Here is a 20,703-nt window from a genome sequence, read left to right on the forward strand (position 1 = left end):
AAAACAAATTTGGCCATGTGCAGGCTAGGTGGTACGCGGGTTGCTGGTTCGCCGTGCCGGCCGGTGGGTACCGGCGCGAACTGTTGTGCTCGGTTGGCGAAAGCGCGGTGTTGCTGGTCAGCCAACCAGGGGGTCGTGGCGGTGGGCAGGAACTCTCCGGGTACGCGCAGTGGCTGGCCGTACAAGAGTTCCGCCACTGAGGCTTGCAGGTCTTCCTTGACCGCGGAGCGTAGGCCGAGTAGCACCCACGGGAGGCGGTCGATCCAAGCCTCATCCTCGAGGCTGGCGCGGACGGACGCCTTCATGGACCTGTGGAATCGCTCGCACAGTCCGTTGGCTTGGGGGTGGTAAGCCATGGTGCGGTGAACAGCCACCCCGAGGTTTCGGGCGATGGAGGCCCACAGATCAGAGGTGAACTGCAGGCCTCTATCCAACGTCATGTCGGAGGGGACGCCGAACCGAGCGACCCAGGTACCGATGAACGCGCTCGCGATGTCGGCGGTGGTGGTGGATGTCAATGGAATGGCCTCGGGCCAGCGGGTGGTACGGTGCACGATTGTCAGCAGGTGCGTGTGACCTTGTGATGGCGGCAGGGGGCCGACGAGGTCGATGTGGATGTGGTCGAACCTTCTTTCTGGCACGGTGAACTCCTCGAGTGGGGCTTTGACGTGCTGGTGGATTTTGGCATGCTGGCAAGCTATGCAGGATCTGGACCGGACGCACACATCTTTGCGCAGGCCGCGCCAGACAAATCGGTTGGCCACCAGTCTAATGGACGCGCGGGTGCCGGGGTGTGAGAGGCCGTGGATGATGTTGAACACCCGTTTTCGCCAGGACGCCGGGACTACGGGGCGGGGTTGCGCCAAGGAGGTGTCGCATTTGACTGTGACGGCGGACGGGCCGCAGGCGACGTCAGTCAGTCGCAGCCCTGGGAGGGTTGTGGGCGCGGAGAGCAGATCGGGGTCGGTGCGTTGCTCCGCTGCCAGTTGAGCATAGTCCACTGCCAGGTGGGCGCCGTGGACGGCGGGGCGGGATAGGCAGTCGGCCACCATGTTGTCTTGACCGGAGACGTGCCGGGTGTCTGTGGTGAATTCAGACACCGCGGCGAGCTGGCGTTGTTGCCTGGCTGACCACGGGTCCGCAGATTTCGCCATCGCGAATGTCAGGGGTTTGTGGTCGACAAACGCGGTGAAGGGGTGGCCCTCCAGAAGAAATCTAAAATGGCGGACTGCCAGGTACAGTGCAAGGAGCTTGCGGTCAAAGGCGCTGTATTTGGCCTCCGGGGGGCGCAGTTGGCGGCTGAAAAAGGCCAGCGGTTGCCAGGCCCTGTCGACCCACTGTTCGTACACGGCGCCGGCCGCGTGGTCGGAGGCGTCCGTGGTGAGGGCCACCCTGGCGTTGGGCTATGGGTGAGCGAGCATGGTGGCGTCGGCGAGCGCCTTTTTGGTCGAGTCGAAAGCGGTCAACATGTCCGCCGACCACTCGATCGCCATTCTGTCTTTCTTACCCCGGAGGGCTTCGTATAGGGGCCGCATGAGGGAGGCCGCTCCGGGAATGAAGCAGTTGTAAAAGTTGATCATCCCCAAGAACTCCTGGAGGCCTTTGATGGTGATAGGCTGGGGGAACTGCTGGACGGCTTGCACCTTGGTGGGCAGGGGAATGCCTCCGTCCTGCGTGATGTGGTGGCCGAGGAATTCGATGCTGCTGAGGCCGAATTGGCACTTGGCTGGGCTGATGATGAGCCCGTGCTCACTGAGCCGCTGGACCAGGGTGCGGAGGTGCTCGATGTGTTCCTGCTTGGAGGAACTAGCTACCAGGATGTCATCCAGGTAGACAAAGAGGAACTTCAGGTCCCGGAGGACCGAGTCCATGAGCCGCTGGAAGGCCTGGGCCGCGTTTTTGAGGCCGAAGGGCATTTGGAGGAACTCGAATAGCCCAAAAGGGGTGATTATGGCCATCTTGGGAACGTCCGTGGGGTGGACTGGCACCTGATGGTAACCGCGCACCAGGTCGACTTTGGAGAAGACTGAGCGGCCGGACAGTCTAGCCGAGAAGTCTTGAATGTGCGGTATGGGGTACCGATCCGGCGTGGTGATGTCGTTTAGGCACCGGTAGTCCCCGCAGGGGCGCCATCCCCCGTCGGGTTTGGTGACGATGTGGAGTGGGGAGGCCCAGGGGCTGTTGGAGCAGCGGATGATGCCGAGCTGTTCCATTATGGCAAACTCGGCCTGCACGATCTCCAGCTTGGCCGGGTCCAGCCTGCGTGCGTGGGCATACACCAGTGGGCCTGTGGTGGGGATGAAGCGTTCTACCCCGTGCTTAGCAACCTTCGTGGAGAAGGTCGGGTTGGTGAGGGCTGGGAACTCAGCCAGGAGTGCTGAGTAGTCGTCCGTTGAGCGGGCGCGGCACTGCCACGCCATATCGGCGGGTTGGGGGGGGGACCATGGCGCCCGGGATAGGTGACATGGTGTTCATGTCCACGAAGCGGCGCCGAGGCCTGTTGACCAACAGGCCATGGGCGCACAGGAAATCCGCACCGAGGAGCGGGGAGAGCACCTTGGCGGTGATAAACTCCCAGTGGTAGCGGCGGCCTGCGAGGTCGATGGTGACGGTGTGGGTGCCGTACGTCCAGATGTCGGTGCCGTTGGCGGCAGCCAGCGCAGAGCCGCGGCCACCTCGCTGGATCTCAAGGGCGGACGCGGGGATGATGCTGCGCTGCGCGCCCGTGTTGCATAGGAAACGGCATCCGGAGGCGCTGTCCGTAACTTGCTCCACGGCCATCATGTAGGCCGGTGTGGGGGCGGTTGGAAACGTGCAGGGATGGCTGCAGCGGCGTGCCCGTGCGCCGAACCGGGTATGGAAGTAGCAGTAGCCCTGGGTCGGAGGGCTTGGGGGACGTGGGGGCCTGGGGGGCCTCGTGGCCGAGCTGTGTGGCCGCGCGATAGAGGGTGGAGCGCGCGCCGACACTGCGGAGGCCAGGTCGGGGGTGATGGCGTGGTTGGAGCTGGCGGACAGGAGCTTATCAGTTTCGTCGGCCAGGGCCTCGAGGTCCGTGAAGCTGGACGCCACGATTGCCGGGCGGATACTGGGAGGTAGTTGGCGGATAAAGAGCGTGCGGAAGAGGGAACCAGGCGGTTTCTCGTCGGTCAGAGCAAGCATGTGTGAGAGCAAGTCTGACGGCGTGGAGACACCGAGGCTCGGGAGGTCAAGGAGGTGGCAGTTGCGCAAGAATTGGGAGGCTGTGAATATTTTAATGAGCGCGGCCTTGAGATGTGCGTACTTGCCTTCCTCCGGAGGGTTTTGTAGTGTTGTCCAGACTTTCGTGATTGTGGAGCTGCCCAGGGAGGCGAGGAGGTAGTCGTACATCGTTGCGTCGGCGGTGATGCCGCGGAGTCGGAATTGCGATTTGGCTTGAAGGAACCAGGCGGTGGCCAGGTTCTCCCAGAACTCCGGCAGCTTCACAGAAACTGCGTTTGTGTCAGCCATGGTTACGCTTAGGAGTCGTCCTGAGCGTCGGGGTCACCAATGTAGGAGCCTACGTACTCCTAGCAAAAAATACTGAACTCGGAGAGGTTCAACAGAAAAGGCTTAATTGTTGAGGCTGCATGCTGAACACAAAATGGAGCCAGAGACTACACAAAGTACGACTGCCTTTCATCAGTGCACAGCTTCGACTGCTCCTCCCCCGCTCTGGGCTTAACTATGTTGCAGATCGAATTTCTTAAAGGTGTGATCCTTCTTAAAGGCATGATGCCTGATTTATAGTCTACGGACCGGAAAGCGGATTGTGTCCTTTCTGTGATCGGTACGCCACAGTAGTCTGTTTTTTTGTTTTCTCTCTTGCTCTTTCTCTTGGCTGATTTAGTCTTAAAGGGGTAAAAATTCGATTGCTTTGCGCCTCCTCCCATTAGTGCCCTAAGAGGGCGCTAACTGGGTGCAAAGCAACTCGCGCCTGGGTGCGGCACTGCTCACGCCTCCCGTGTAATTCAGTGGGAGGTTAGCGGCGGTGCTAACCGGTAGCACCCCGTGGCGCTGCATTGCTGGCAATGACATCATCACCGTGCACAGCGCCCTGCTCATGCCCCAGCTGCGATCTTCGGGAGCGCCCCCTGACTTACCGCCAGATGCTATGTTCGACGGGGTCAGGGGGGCCTACCTGTGGCCAGGGAGGCGGTATTTAAAGGTGAGGTGCGGGGTGGCCATTTTTGTTGCTGGCCACCTGCCAGCACCTGCCTGCGGTCCTGTCCCCGGCCTCCTGAACCACACCCCCTCCCCCCCGCGGAGTGCCAGCTGTGCTCCAAGAGCCCGGCACTTGTCTTGAGTGCCGGGCTCTTTTGCCAGCACTCCCGATCCCCGGGTGCCTAGCTGGGCCCCGGGTTGCGCTGCGCAAGGCCCCTCCTCTTTAAGAAGGGGAGGAAGGCCTGCAGTACCGCGACATTTAGCGCTGCGATATTCCTTCTATTCCTTCTTTTGGGGCTACCACTCAATTTCCGTCGCGGGGGTGCTAATTTTTAGCGCCCCATTAGCCCATAGTTTTTATATGTTGTTTCATCTCATGACATTTTGTGTTCCTCATTGACCTGTGCAACCAGAACTCATTCTTTGATGGGGTGTTTCCCTCTCCTTCTAAGTGACCCAAGAAAAGCAAACTCGAGTGAAACTCAGCCCCAAGTGCAATAACCTGCCATTAGCCTGGAAGAGGTAGAAGACTTCCACAGGTGATCAGAGGAGTGGTGACCAGTCACGGGCTAGCATAAAAAATGCAGATCTGCAGTCCATAAATAAGAGTTTTTTTAAAAATTACTGTCAAATAACTGGAGAAGTGGTTCGCTGCCCTACAGAGCATAGCAAAGGGCATGAGAACAGTGGTCTTAATATTTGTTTTACTGCTGATGTATGTTTAATCCATGAAAGCCATGTAAAGAATCTTAGGGATATTGGGTAGGTTTGGTGCTTCATTCATCATATGCCTTAGAAGGAGAGGGTTGCAATCTTAAGGCTGTGATGGGTTGAGACTCACGGTCTTCTCATTTGGAGGGTATTTTTGATCCCACCCCTAGGCCATATCCCTACTGAACTGGAGAAACTGCAACTATAAACCTTAATACTTCCATTAATGCTGAACCTGGGTTTTTATGAAGCAATTAAAGGCTTCTTTTTATGAGCACGAGTGTATGGGTAAGCTCTTGGTGCACTCACAACCATGATGAAACAGATAGAATATTTAACCTAATTTAACCTCTCACATCTCAGCAGGCCCAGTGCCAGCTCCAGTCAATATGGTGTCCAAGTTATTTCAGGCACCCCGGGGCGTGGAATGTTTGGCCCCAAGATTGGTCCTTTTAGCCTGTTTTCTGCACAGAAAATGGGTGCAACGAGAACCAATTTCTCCCCCATTATGTTTTTAACTCTTAGCAAATGCTGGCTTTCCTCTGAAGCATTCCAGTATTGTTTAAATCCTTCAACAAAGAAAAACCCTTCTGAAAGTGAAATGAAAAATTATGGGGAACAAAGATTGGGAAAAGATACGACTAGCATGTCTTGAATGATTTTTCCAATAAATTCAGTTTTTGGGCCATCTAATGAAATCAGGAACAGTTCAGACAAAGATCAAAACAATTCTAATTGTACATTTCCGCCTGCTTTTAATAAACATGTAATTAGTAAAAATTAACATCAGCAGTTTATTGGGTATAAGTATAATGAAATGATACAAGAAATAGCTAATTATATTTGTTATGTCGCACTTCATGGCTAAATAGCAGAGTGCATAGATGGACCTGCGCAGGGAGCAGGAGAAGACTGATCATGGCTGTCCATGGGGACGAGATGACATAGGAAGGAGTCTCAGGGTATGCAAGTGAATTTTAAACATTTTGCCTGAATATAGACATAAGGGCCATAGATTGTGTTATCTTTGTTACTGATGGTCATTGGTGGTAGCAATGAGCCTGCAAGTAGAATCACAGAGATTAAGTAGAAGTGGTAAATGGTATTTTTCAGACTGGAGGGCGGTATACAGTGGTGTTCCCGTGGGGTCGGTATTAGGACCACTGCTCTTTTTGACATATATTAACGACCTGAACTTTGATATACAGGGCATCATTTCAAAGTTTGCAGATGATACAAAACTCAAAAATGTAATAAACAGTGAGGAGGGTAGTAACAGACTTCCGGAGGACATAGACAGACTGGTGAAATGGACAGGCACATAGCAGATGCAATTGGAGATGTGTGAAGTGATACATTTTGGTAGGAGGAATGATGAGAGGCAATATCAACTAAATGGTACAATTTCAAAGGGGATGCTGGAACAGAGAGACCTGGGGGTGTATGTACACAAATCTTTGAAACATAGAAACATAGAAGATAGGAGCAGGAGTAGGCCATTCAGCCCCTCGAGCCTGCTCCGCCATTCAATGCGATCATGGCTGATCATCCAAATTCAGTACCCTGTCCCTGCTTTCTCCCCATATCCCTTGATCCCTTTAGCCTTAAGAAATATATCCAACTCCTTCTTGAATATATTTAATGAATTGGCCTCTACTGCCTTCTGTGGTAGAGAATTCCAAAGGTTCACCACTCTCTGGGTGAAGAAATTCCTCGTCATTTCTGTCCTAAATGGCTTACCCCTTATCCTTAGACTGCGACCCCTGGTTCTGGACTCTCTGACCATCAGGAACATCCTTCCTGCATCTAGTCTGTCCAGTCCTGTCAGAATTTTATAAGTTTCAATGAGATCCCCTCTCATTCTTCTAAACTCCAGCGAGTATAAGCCCAATCGACCCAATCTCTCCTCATACATCATTCCTGCCATCCCAGGTATCAGCCTGGTGAATCTTTGCTGAACTCCTTCCATGGCAAGAACATCCTTCCTGAGATAAGGCGACCAAAATTGCACACAATACTCAAGATTTGGTCTCACCAAGGCCCTGTACAACTGCAGCAAGACATCCTTGTTCCTGTACTCAAACCCACTTGCTACGAAGGCCAACATACCATTTGCCTTCTTAACTGCCTGCTGCACCTGTGTGGTAAACCACTGTTAACCTGTACATGCCTGTGTGGTAAACCACTGTTAACCCTGTACAAGTCCAGGCATGTCTCAGCCCCTGGCTCCACCCCTAAGCCCGGGTATAAAGGTGACTCACCACCCTTCCCCCGGGAGCACTTAGGATGGATTCACTAGCAGAGGCATGCTCTAGTTCTTAGTCAATAAAAGCCTACTTCATATAAGTCCATTTCGTAGTCTTTGGTATTGTTGATAGCACATCAATTTTATTGACTAATTTTCAACATGGAGCAAATCTTGAAGCCGGAACGTTTAGACCTGGATCCTCAAGCAGCAGATGCAGCCAATAACTTTGAACACTGGCTGAGCTGTTTCGAAGCCTTCCTGGAGGCCTCCAGCACTACTGTCACTACAGATGACGCGAAACGGCTTGTCTTGAACTCACGGGTGAGCCACCGAGTCTACTTGATCATCCGAGACGCCACTACTTACGCGGCCGCTATCGCGACGCTAAAGGAACAATACGTGAGGCCTGTTAACGAGGTCTACGCCAGACACCTCCTGGCTACCCGAAAACAGCGCCCCGGGGAATCGGGCGCTGAATATTTACTGGCACTGAGAGTCCTCGGCCGGGACTGTAATTGCAAAGCGGTGACGGCCAAGGAATGCACGGAAGACCTGATCCGAGACGCCTACGTAGCCGGCATCAGGTCCAACTATACTCGGCAGAGGCTGCTGGAACAGAGGGGGCTCGACCTGCAGAAGACGGTGGCCCTCGCTAACTCGTTAGATGTGGCCCTCCAGAACATGGACGCCTACCCCCCTGACCGGATGGCCACGTGGATGCCACGGGAGCAGCCATCTTGGGACCCGGTAAGACCACAAGCCGCCAGCAGCCCAACTACAGCTGCAATGACCAGAGGCCAGAAATGCTACTTCTGCGGCCAGGCCAAGCACCCCAGACAGCACTGCCCAGCAAAGGACGCGACCTGCTCCAAATGCGGCAAGAAAGGCCACTACGCGAGAGTGTGCAAGGCGAAATCGACCCCCAATTCCAGCAGCGCCGCGTGTGAACCGTACAGGCCGCCATTTTGGACCCCACCAACCACGTGTGAGTCGTGCGGGCCGCCATTTTGGACACCACCAGCCGAGGGGGAGCCGCCATCTTGGACACCATCTCGGGACCAGGCCCTTGGCGCGGGCGAATACTACAGCGACCCACCGACCTCGACGATGGCCTCCATCACCCTGGACCAATCTAGGCCCCATCAACTAGCCAGGTCCATGATGAACGTAAAGGTAAATGGCCATGCCACAAATTGCCTTTTCGACTGCGGAAGCACGGAGAGCTTCATCCACCCCGACACGGTGCGACGCTACTCCCTATCGGTTATGCGCACACGCCACCAGGTCTTTATGGCCTCAAAGTCCCATACGGCGGACATCGGCGGCTACTGTGTAGCGACTCTGACAGTGAACGGCGTGGAGTACAGAGAGTTTAAATTTCTCATCCTGCCACAGCTCTGCGCTCCCGTACTGCTAGGATTAGACTTCCAGTGCCATCTGGAGAGCGTCACGATGGCATATGGCGGGCCCCTGCCCCCACTTACAGTCTGCAGCCAGCAGAATTTAAACACGGCGCCGCGCAAAGTATGCAGCCTGTCCACCCCGAAGGTCAAACCCCCCCCGTTGTTCGCTAACCTCGCCAAAGACTGCAAGCCAATTGCTACTAAAAGCAGGCAGTACAGTGCCGGGGATAGGAGCTTTATTAAATCAGAAGTACAAAGACTCCTGAGGGAAGGGATTATCGAGGGCAGCACCAGCCCATGGCGAGCCCAAGTGGTGGTAGTAAAGACCGGCGAAAAACAGCGCCTGGTTACTGATTACAGCCAGACGATCAATCGATACACGCAATTAGACGCATACCCACTTCCCCGCATATCTGACATGGTCAACCAGATAGCACAATACCGGGTATTCTCGACGATTGATCTGAAGTCGGCATACCACCAGCTCCCCATCAGGCCTGAGGACCACCAGTACACGGCCTTCGAGGCTGACGGTCGCCTCTACCACGTCCTCCGAGTCCCCTTCGGCATCACCAACGGGGTCTCGGTCTTCCAAAGGGAGATGGACCGGATGGTTGACCAGAACGCGCTGCAGGCCACCTTCCCCTATCTAGACAACGTCACCATCTGCGGCCATGACCGGCAGGACCACGACGCCAACCTAGAAAAATCCTCCGTACGGCCCAACGGCTGAATCTGACATACAACAGAGAAAAATGTATGTTCCGCACCGCGCGCCTCGCTATTCTTGGCTGCGTGGTGGAAAACGGAGTATTCGGCCCCGACCGAATGCGCCCCCTCCTGGAACTACCCCCCCCCCACTGCCTAAAAGCCCTGAAGAGATGCCTAGTGTTCTTCTCTTACTACGCCCAGTGGGTGCCCAACTATGCGGACAAAGCCCGGCCCCTCATCAAGTCAACCTCCTTCCCCCTGACGGCAGAGGCCCGTGCGGCCTTCACCCTCATAAAAGAGGACATTGTGAAGGCCACAATGCACGCAGTGGATGAGTCCATCCCTTTCCAAGTGGAGAGCGATGCATCCGACTTCGCCCTAGCCGCAACCCTTAACCAGGCGGGGAGACCCGTGGCCTTCTTTTCACGGACCCTCCAGGGCCCCGAAATTCGACACTCCTCAGTCGAGGAGGAGGCCCAGGCGATAGTGGAGGCTGTACGGCACTGGAGGCATTACCTGGCTGGTAAACGTTTCACCCTGCTCACTGACCAACGGTCAGTAGCATTTATGTTTAACAACAGACAAAGGAGGAAAATCAAAAATGATAAGATATTGCGGTGGAGGATCGAGTTATCCACCTACAACTACGATATCTTATACCGGCCCGGGAAACTTAATGAGCCCCCAGACGCCCTATCCCGTGGGACATGTGCCAACGCACAAGTCGATAGGCTACGGACCCTCCACAATGATCTCTGCCACCCGGGGGTCACCAGGTTCTTCCACTTTATTAAAGCTCGCAACCTGCCTTACTCCATCGAGGAGGTCAGGACCATGACCAGGAACTGCCAGATCTGCGCCGAATGCAAACCGCATTTTTATAGGCCAGACAGGGCACACCTGATTAAAGCCACCCGCCCCTTCGAACATCTCAGCGTTGATTTCAAGGGGCCCCTTCCCTCCTCTGACCGCAACACGTACTTCCTCAATATCATTGACGAGTACTCCCGTTTCCCCTTCGCCATCCCCTGCCCGGACATGACCAGCGCCACAGTCATCAGGTGCCTCCACGACCTGTTCGCCATATTTGGCTTCCCCAATTACATCCACAGCGACAGGGGCTCGTCGTTCATGAGCGACGAGCTGCGCCAGTACCTGCTCGAGAAGGGCATAGCCACGAGCAGGACTACCAGCTACAACCCCCGGGGTAATGGACAGGTAGAGAGGGAGAACGCAACAGTGTGGAAGACCGCCATGCTCGCCCTAAAATCCAAGGGCCTCCCAATCTCCCGCTGGCAAGATGTCCTCCCCGATGCGCTCCACTCCATATGATCACTGCTCTGTACTGCCACAAACGCCACCCCTCAAGAGAAGATGTTCGCCTTCCCCAGGAAATCCACCTCAGGGACATCACTACCACCATGGCTGACGTCTCCGGGACCCGTCCTGCTCAGGAAACACGTGAGGAGCCATAAGACGGACCCCCTGGTCGAAAAGGTTCACCTCCTCCACGCCAACCCACAGTACGCTTACGTGGCGTATCCTGACGGGTGGGAGGACACAGTCTCAATTCGAGACCTCGCACCCTCAGGTACCACCCGAAACACCATCGATCACCATCCACTACCTCCACCCACCACCACTACCCACGACGCACCACCGGGGTGTCTACCACGAACTGATGACATGCCGGTGCCATCCCTACCCCGAGAGGACGACACGCCAGTGCTCCGTCCCACGCGAGAAGCGGCCGCGGGCAAAGAACCGCCGCAACTGGCACCACGAAGATTATTACGGCAGACAAGACCCCCGGAGAGACTTTCGTATACGAACTTTTGAAATACTTCACCCCGCCGGACTCTTTTTTAAACGAGGGGTGAATGTGGTAAACCACTGTTAACCTGTACATGCCTGTGTGGTAAACCACTGTTAACCCTGTACAAGTCCAGGCATGTCTCAGCCCCTGGCTCCACCCCTAAGCCCGGGTATAAAGGTGACTCACCACCCTTCCCCCGGGAGCTCTTAGGATGGATTCACTAGCAGAGGCATGCTCTAGTTCTTAGTCAATAAAAGCCTACTTCATATAAGTCCATTTCGTAGTCTTTGGTATTGTTGATAGCGCATCAACCTGCATGCTTACCTTCAGCGAGTGGTGCACAAGGACACCCAGGCCTCGTTGCACTTCCCCTTCTCCCAATCTATTGCCATTCAGATAATAATCAGCCTTCCTGTTTTTGCCACCAAAGTGGATAACCTCACATTTATCCACGTTATATTGCATCTGCCATGCTTCTGCCCAATCACCCAACCTGTCCAAATCATCCTGGAGTTTCTCGGCATCCCCCTCACAGCACACACGCCCACTCAGCTTTGTGTCGCCTGCAAACTTGAAGATATTACATCTAGTTCCCTTGTCTAGATCATTAATATATATTGTGAATAGCTGGGGTCCAAGGACCGATCCCTGCGGTACCCCACTAGTCACTGCCTGCCACTCGGAAAAAGACCCATTTATTCCAACTCTTTGCTTTCTATCTGCCGACCAGTTCTCTATCCAAGTCAATACCTTGCCCCCAATCCCATGTGCCTTAACTTTACACGCTAATCTCTTATGCGGGACCTTATCGAAAGCCTTCTGAAAGTCCAAATACACAACATCCACTGGTTCTCCCTTATTTTTTTATAAGTTACATCCTCAAAAAATTCCAGTAGATTAGTCAAGCATGATTTACCTTTTGTAAATCCATGTTGAGTTTGTCCAATCCTGTCACTGTTTTCCAAGTGCTCTGCTATTACATCTTTTATAATGGACTCTAGCATTTTCCCCACTACCGATGTCAGGCTTACCGGTCTATAATTCCCTGTTTTCTCTCTACCACCTTTTTTGAATAGTGGGGTAACATTAGCTACCCTCCAATCCATGGGTACTGTTCCAGAGTCTATCGAATTTTGGAAGATGACCAGCAATGCATCTAATATTTCTAGGGCCACTTCCTTAATACCCTAGGATGTAGATTATCAGGCCCTGGGGATTTATCGGCCTTCAATCCCATCAATTTCCCCAACACCACTTCCCTACAAATACTGATTTCTTTCAGTTCCTCATTTTCATCAGACCCTATGTTCCCCGACATCTCTGGAAGGTTATTTGTGTCCTCCTTTGTGAAGACAGAACCAAAATATGTATTTAATTGATCTCCCATTTCTTTGTTCCCCATTATAAATTCCCCTGATTCTGACTTCAAGGGACCTACGCTTGACTTCACCAATCTTTTTCTCTTCACATATCTATAAAAGCTTTTACAGTCAGTTTTTATGTTCCCTGGAAGCTTACTCTCATATTCTATTTTCCCCTTCTTAATTAATCCCTTTGTCCTCCTTTGTTGAATCCTAAACTGCTCCCAATCCTCAGGTTTACTGCTTTTTCTGGCCAATTTATATGTCCTCTCCTTGGATCTTATGCTATCCCTAATTTCGCTTGTTACCCACGGTTGAGTCACCTTTTTTGTTTTATTTTTATGCCAAACTGGGATGAACAAATTCTGTAGTTCATCCATGCGGTCTTTGAATGTTTGCCATTACCTATCCACCGTCAACCCTTTGAGTGACATTCCCCAATCAATCCTACCCAACTCGCGCCTCAGACCATCGTAGTTTCCTTTATTTAAATTCAGGACCCTAGTCTCTGAGTCAACTACTTCATTTTCCATCTTAATGAAGAATTCTATCATATTATGATCGCTCCAACCCAAGGTTGCAGGATAAGTTGATAAAGATGTTAAGAAAAGCATATGGAGTCTTGGCTTTATAAATAAGAGTACAAAAGCAAGGAAGATAGGCTAAACCTTTAAAAATCACTGGTTAGGCCTTAGCTGGAATATTTCTTAAAGGTAAGTCAGGCAGTAGAACCAGAGGAAATTAAGTTAAACTATTTAAAACAGATAGTAGGACACATTATTTATTCCAAATATTTATCACCCTGTAAGTAATCTGCTAGGCATTCGTAATACTGTTGAATTCTGAGAGTATTGGATGGACAAATATTGATGGACTAAATGGCCTTTTCTCATCCTTGACTTTTTTAATATTCTTAAGTACTTACCACCTTATTGTAATTGAAATCTGCTAACAACAAGGTTTGTGATGTACGGCCTATTCTGTAACAACATTAATACTGAATATGAAAAAGTTAGGAGTCGGTCTGTTAACTTTCCAATAGAATGAAATACAGCTGAGTACTTAATAGCGATGATGTTTTTACAGGGATTGTTCACATCCAGGAGGTGGCCATATTTGCATTACATATGGCACACAATATACTCAAACTGAGGCCTGTTTACAAAAAGGATGTTGATGGCGAAGCTTGTGGCAGGCATTCAAAAATACACTCCAGGTGTGATGAGAGAAAGAGGTACACCCAGACATGTGACTGTCATGGTAAATTGAACATTGGTTAGTACATTATTTGAGTTTTACAGTGGGATCCAACAAAGCCAAAATATGTACCTTTAGGAGGGTTTGGATAACAGTAACAGTGAAGGAACAAATCTACTGACTAACTCAGCAAAATTTTATGACCTTATCGAACCAATAGTAAATTTTGTTTAAGCCAATGCAAAGAGTGAAATATTTACATCCAAGCACAACTTTCCAATTCCAGCCTGTGCTAATCAGCACTAGCCATTTAATGTTTAAATTGCAATGTACTTTTATACGCTGTACTGCCAGCATTGTTCCTGGTCAGTATGGGGAGGACACATTCTAAAGCCATTTCCCCTGGTATTTAATATGATAAATGATCAACACAGTGAAAACAACACTGGATTTCTGGGTCTTTGCCCTTTTTTTTTACCAGAATCACTGATTGGCACCAGAAACAAATGCCATAGCCAAGAATATTTAGTGCCAGGCAATATCCATCTTTACACAAATTGTACTTGTGACAGCACCAAAATGCATTCATGCCAGAGTATATATTAAAAACACAATTTAGATCCACTGAAAGATATAGGATCAGGTGAACTGTGTACTAGTGTTCTCTCGCACTGAGAAGCTGTTGAACCATATCCCACGTTACCTTGTTGTGCTTCTGTAGAGCTTGCTCCGTGTCAGGCCACTATCAGTAAGCTGAAAAATGCTTTTGTTAAGTCTGTGTGTTATAGTGAGAATTACTACACAGACCACAAGAGTAAATTTTAACAGGGCTTTACTAGTCGAAGGTCAGGGCTGAACTGCCCAATAAATCATTACACAGCACTTATATACCGGTGTGGTCACCACCGGTATTACAGTATACAGCAGCCAAGATAAAGTAGTGCAACTCTTAAAATAGTTCTCTTAAAGGTGGAACGGTTACATACACCACAATCCTCCCTTTTTAGCTTAACAGTATATATTCCCCATTAAACATAACATACTAACATATATACACAACTTCATGTAAAAACAGTTCACAGATTCAGTCTCTGAGGAGGCCTCCTGACTCGGTCCGGATAACGCCTCGGTGGTGTAGTAGTTTTTGGTGGTGTAGTAGGTTCTCGTTGCTGGCGTGACTCATCTAATAGTCCTTCACTGGACTTAACAGCTTGAACTTTCGTAACTTCAGAACCAGCATTGCTGACTTCTAAAGGCTTGAGTACCTTGGGAAGTTTTTCTACTTCCAGACTGATTTGGCTCAGTTCGGAGGGACCACGTGCGTGACCTGGTAGGGGTGATAATGGTTCAGATGAGTCATCATCTTCTGCTTCTTCTCTATTGTCTTCTATTTCCTCCATCACTTCAGCTTTTGCCTCTGCCACCAATTCCCTGAGTGGCTTATTACTGCTGACACTGCTCACAAAAGGGTGCTCTTTCTTCTTAGCTTTCAACTGATCGATGAATTTGACATATTCCTTTCTTGCTCAGCTTTGATTCGTTTGGCCTCATCGCGCAGACGGTTTGTGTGTTCCTGTTCCATTTTCTCAATCAGCTGCTTCTGCTGTCTTTCCAGATTCTCCCACTCTGTGTCAAAGAACTTTTTCTTTGCATTCATCTCTTGCTCAAAACGGCGAATCATTTGTTCTAATTGCTGTTGTAGTTTGAAATTGAGTTGAGTTCGAGCCCGGTGTTCCTCAGAAATGTGCATGTCTGTAGACTGGACAGACTCAGAATTCTCTGTCAAACTATGTTGTTGTTGTTCAGTGGAATTCTGTTCTGATACTTTGTTCTCTTCTGAAGCATTTATGCACTCCTTCGTTTTTCCATCATTAGTCTGCAAGTCCATTTTAGACTTGTCTTTTGCACATGGGCTGGTCTTACCATCATCAGTTCCAGAGTCTGAGCTGATTGTCTTCACCGAGTTCTCACTCTCTGCTTTGTCACTGTCACTGCTGCATATGCCCTCATCCAATATTCTGGACAATCGTTCAGGTTTAACATCTTTTTTTCCGGAATCTACCGTTATTGCTTTTAGGGAGTGCCAGTCCATATTTATTTTCCTGATCCACTCCCGTCCCAGAAGTGGTGGACCTCCCTCAGGTAGTACATATAAGTCCATTCCTTGGTGTTCTTTGCCCTTGTGTATCACCTTGACTTTTATCTTTCCGATGGGGTATACTCTTTGCCCCGTGTATGTCTGCAATACTATCTCCGTATCCCGTAGGGGAATATGTGTGAATAACCTTTTGTAATCTTGCTTATTCATGACCGTCAATGCCGATCCGGTGTCCAATTCCATCTTCACTTGGACTCCTGCTATCTGCAGTGTGACCCAGATAGTTTGTCGGTCAGCTTCCTTACTCACATTGTGAATTCTCAGACTACCCAGTTCCTTGCTGTTGGAGTCTGAATCCAAATTCTGTTCATCCGAATTCTTCTCAGCCACCTTATGTACCTTTCTGCACTTTTCCTGCGGTGACTTTTTGTTGCTGGTCTTCTTTCCTGACCGGCATACTTTAGCTATGCGACCAAGCTTGCCACATTTTCTACATTCCTGGTTTTTAAACCAGCATTGGTTCTGATCGTGTGTTGTCTTTCCACAACGATAATATTTCGTTGTACCCAAAGCCATTTGATCTACGCTGAGTACCGCTGCCTTCAGCTGCATTTCCGCAGTGCCTCTCGCTGCGGCTTCATGCAATGCTGCAATAGTGACAGCCTTATCAAGTGTAAGATCATTCTCTTCAAGCAGCCGCTTTTGTGTTCCTTCTTTCGACAATCCACACACGAATTTGTCTCTCAGTGCCTCTGTCAGTCCTTCCCCAAACTGACAGTATTTCGCTAGCTTACGCAGTTCAATTAAATACTCCGCGTTGCTTTCCTCTTTCCGTTGCATTCTCGCATAAAATTTAAATCGTTCCGCTAACATCAGCGGTGTGGTGTTCAAATGATTTCTCAGGACAGCAACAATATTAACGAAAGTCTGATCCGCCGGTTTAGCTGGTGATAGAAGATGCTTCAATAGCCCGTATGTCTTCGCACCCATTGAGTTTAGTAAGGTTAGTGCTTTATCTTTATTTGATATTTTATTTGCCTTACGATAAATCTCTATGCGTTCTACATATGTGGCCCAATCTTCAACATAGGAATCAAAATCGTTGATGTTACCACGCTTAGGCATCCTCGCAATCTTCTTGAGAAACAAAAAGAAATTTTTATTTTTATTTTTTTCAAAATGGCAGTTTCCCGCGCTTGTCTTCTTCCCCCGCCTACGAAAATGGCGGCTTCCCGCGTTTGCCTTTCTCCCCTGCTGGCTGTAATGGCGATTGCCGTATTGCTGCGTTCGCCCTCCCCAGCGGTTCTCAAATCGTGCCTCCCAGCCCCTCTTGCAGTCCGGTCCTTTCCCCCGGCTGCGGCTGAGTTCTCCGCGGTTTTTAAAAAAAAATTTCTCCCGCGCCTTATGCTGTCCCGGTCGCTGCGCCTCGCGGCCTCGGTAGCTGCCCGGCCTTTTTCACCGGTCACGGTTGAGCTCTCTCTCGACGCTGTTGCGTCTCCCAGCCCGCTTGCAGCCCGGTCTTTTACCCCGGCTGCGTTTGCATTCACCGCAGCTCCCGTGCCTTACGCTGCCCCAGTCTCAGCGCCTCTGGCCCCGACTTCTGTCCGGCTCTTTTCCCTGGCCGTGGTCGAGTTCTCCGCCCTTATATCCTCCGTTTTTCCCTCCTCTACTTCACAGCCAACGTGGCCGACTTGCTGCTCGTCGCTGATCGGCTTACCCACCACCGTGATAGAAGGGATGATCACTGCCTGTTGCTGATGGAAGGCTTCGTGTCAGAATTCTTCCTTTGCTCTGCAGACCCGAGTCTTTTCTCAGCAGAATGATGAGGGCGGATGCCTCTTCCCGACGCCCGTTAAACTGCCTTGGATGTATCTCTGCCGCAGGGTAAGATCATACTCGTCGCCACTGTTAGTCTGTGTGTTATAGTGAGAATTACTACACAGACCACAAGAGTAAATTTTAACAGGTCTTTACTCGTCGAAGGTCAGGGCTGAACTGCCCAATAAATCATTACACAGCACTTATATACCGGTGTGGTCACCACCGGTATTACAGTATACAGCAGCCAAGATAAAGTAGTGCAACTCTTAAAATAGTTCTCTTAAAGGTGGAACAGTTACATACACCACAGCTTTCTATTTCTCGTATGGCTTTAAACCAAACACAGACAGCTCAATGGATTTTTAAAATTCAATGAAGATCTCTATCGGATTTTTAGTGAAGGAACAAGCATAATTTTCCACATCCGCACATTTTGAAAGGAGTCAAGTGTTTGATAAGAGGGAGTTTGGGTAAACCTAAGAACATTTTTTTAAGTTATTGAGGTGATAGTGTGCATAACAGGACAGAGGGTTAACTAGCCAGTGACATAACATAAATTCCCCCACTTCTAATTATGTGGGGAGATATAAAGGTTGTTCTCCATGGCATTTGTTTGCATGTGGTGCATAAGATAAAAGTATTAAGTTGCCATTTCATTTAAAACTGAGTTGGCAGAGAACAATTTTATTTTCATTAAGTGCCAACTAGTTCCAAATGTGGAGGCAATTTTGTATTCTGGGCTCCTCCCCACTGGGAAACGTTCAAGTCCTAAAAGAAAGGACTTACATTTATACCGCGCTTTTCACGACCGTAGGATGTCCCAAGGCGCTTTATAGCCAATGAAGTACTTTTTGATGTCTGGATTTCTACCAGATCCAAGAATTACATTGAGGCTAATCGTAACAGTTTATTCATGACTTACAGACTGATCCTCTTTTCTAATAGTGTTGGTTATGTCAAAAATGTTCTTTACCTCAGTAATTTTCTGCTGAGTTAAACATAATGGGGCATAGCAGTTTAACCACGTCAAACTACTTCTATCTAGAAGAATGATGCCACGTTGTAAGTTACTATACATCATTTACAGTACATAAAGTACAGTTGCAAAAGTGCACTTTGGCAGAGAACAATTTTATTTTCATTAAGTGCCAACTAGTTCCAACTGTGGAGGCAATTTTGTATTCTGGGCTCCTCCCCACTGGGAAACGTTCAAGTCCTAAAAGAAAGGACTTACATTTATACCGCGCTTTTCACCACCCTAGGATGTCCCAAGGCACTTTATAGCCAATGAAGTACTTTTTGAAATGTAATCACTGTTGTAATGTAGGAAAAGCAGCAACAAATTTGCACACAGCAAGGTCCCACAAACAACAATGAGATACACGACCAGATAATTCATTTTAGTGATATTGGTTGAGCAATAAATATTGACAAGGACATCGGGATAACTCCCTTGCTCTTCTTCGAATAGTACCGTGGGATCTTTAACGTCCACCTGAGAGGACGAACGGGGCCTCGGTTTAATGTTTCATCTGAAAGACAGCACCTCCTTCAGTACTGCACTGAAATGTCAGCCTAGATTATGTGCTCAAATTTCTGGAGTGGGACTCTTCTGACTCAGAGGTGAGGGTGCAACCGCTGAGACATCCAAGAGACCAAGAAAGGAGATCTTGATTCCATCCATCCAGGCTGGATTATAACTTGAGCCCAAAAAGTACAGGCACATTCAAAAATGTTATGAAAAACAGGCCAAAATTATTCTGTCTGCAACCAACGTTCCCGCTAAGCTGTGTGACTGCGTGGTGTTCTGGAGGTCCCGCGCAGGCCGCTCACCGCGCTGTGCAACCAATTAAAGGGACCACACACACACAAAAAAATTAGAGGGAACATTGTCTGCAACAATATACTGCTATGGTAATATTGGCGATAACTTTGTCTTTATTACAAGTTTGCATTTTCCACAGTTAATTAAACACAGCCATATTGGATTGCTGCACAATGACTAATATATCAATTACGTCAATTTACTGGGGGCTGAATCTTCCTAGCCATGCAATTTTCCACAATGTTTTGCATTAAATATGCACACTTTAAGGCACATTTGAAGTAGATTTTAGCACTTCCTATTATTAGATAACTGCTTAGTTACAGATTTGCTAAAAATGCATTGTGCTATATAGGAAGCTATGGTGATTTACAGAAGTATTGAAATTCCTGAACATTTACAGGTATTATGCTATGAATAAGATTTGTAATGCATGATATTTAAAAGCTGCCCGCACTGACTATATTGTATTATATAATTGAATTAAAGGAAAATAATAAGTGTGATCTGAATGAAAATTGCATGTTATCCAACTATTTTTATGGACTAAAAACAGAAAATGCTGGAAATACTCATCAGAACAGGCAGCATCTGTGGAGAGAGAAACAGAGTTAACGTTTCAGGTCGATGACTCTTCATCAGATGCTGCCTGACCTGCTGAGTATTTCCAGCATTTTCTGTTTTTATTTCAGATTTCCAGCATCCGCAGTATTTTGCTTTTGTATTTTTATGGACTGTCTGGCAACTTGGGCCTTCTACATGCAAGCTGCAAGGAACTGAAGACCCAGAAGATAAAGGTGCAGCCCATATGTGTGGAAACTGGAATAGTAGGACTTGGGGTGTTATGATCTAATGTTGTCACATAATGTAAATAGCTAATAGCTTGTTGTAGTACTGAGTTAACAAGATGCTAATTGATTAAATTGGGAGTGAATTGGATATAAAACAGACACTCAAAAGGGATTGGTTATTGGTTTGGAGCTGACGAACAAAGGACTCTTTTATTCTTCTCAAAGAATACAAAGAACTACCACCGAGCATAGATTACCATCCATTTTTACATGGTAGTATCGACAAAAAGAGACCTGAATTATGAAAAAAACTACTGTTTACAAGGATGATACCCGAACTGAGAGGAAAGACTGAACAGGCTGGGGCTCTTTTCTCTAGCTGAGGGAAGGTTGAGGGGTGACCTAATAGACGTCTTTAAAATTATGAAGGTGTTTCGTAAGGTAGATGTAGAGAAGATGTTTCCACTTGTGGGGAGTCCAAAACTAGGGGCCATAAATATAAAATAGTCACTAATAAATCCAATAAGGAATTCAGGAGAAAC

The sequence above is a fragment of the Somniosus microcephalus genome, chromosome 1, assembly GCF_052327205.1.
Source record: "Somniosus microcephalus isolate GS21.2 chromosome 1, FLI_Smic_1.0, whole genome shotgun sequence".
NCBI classification, from domain to species: Eukaryota; Metazoa; Chordata; class Chondrichthyes; order Squaliformes; family Somniosidae; genus Somniosus; species Somniosus microcephalus.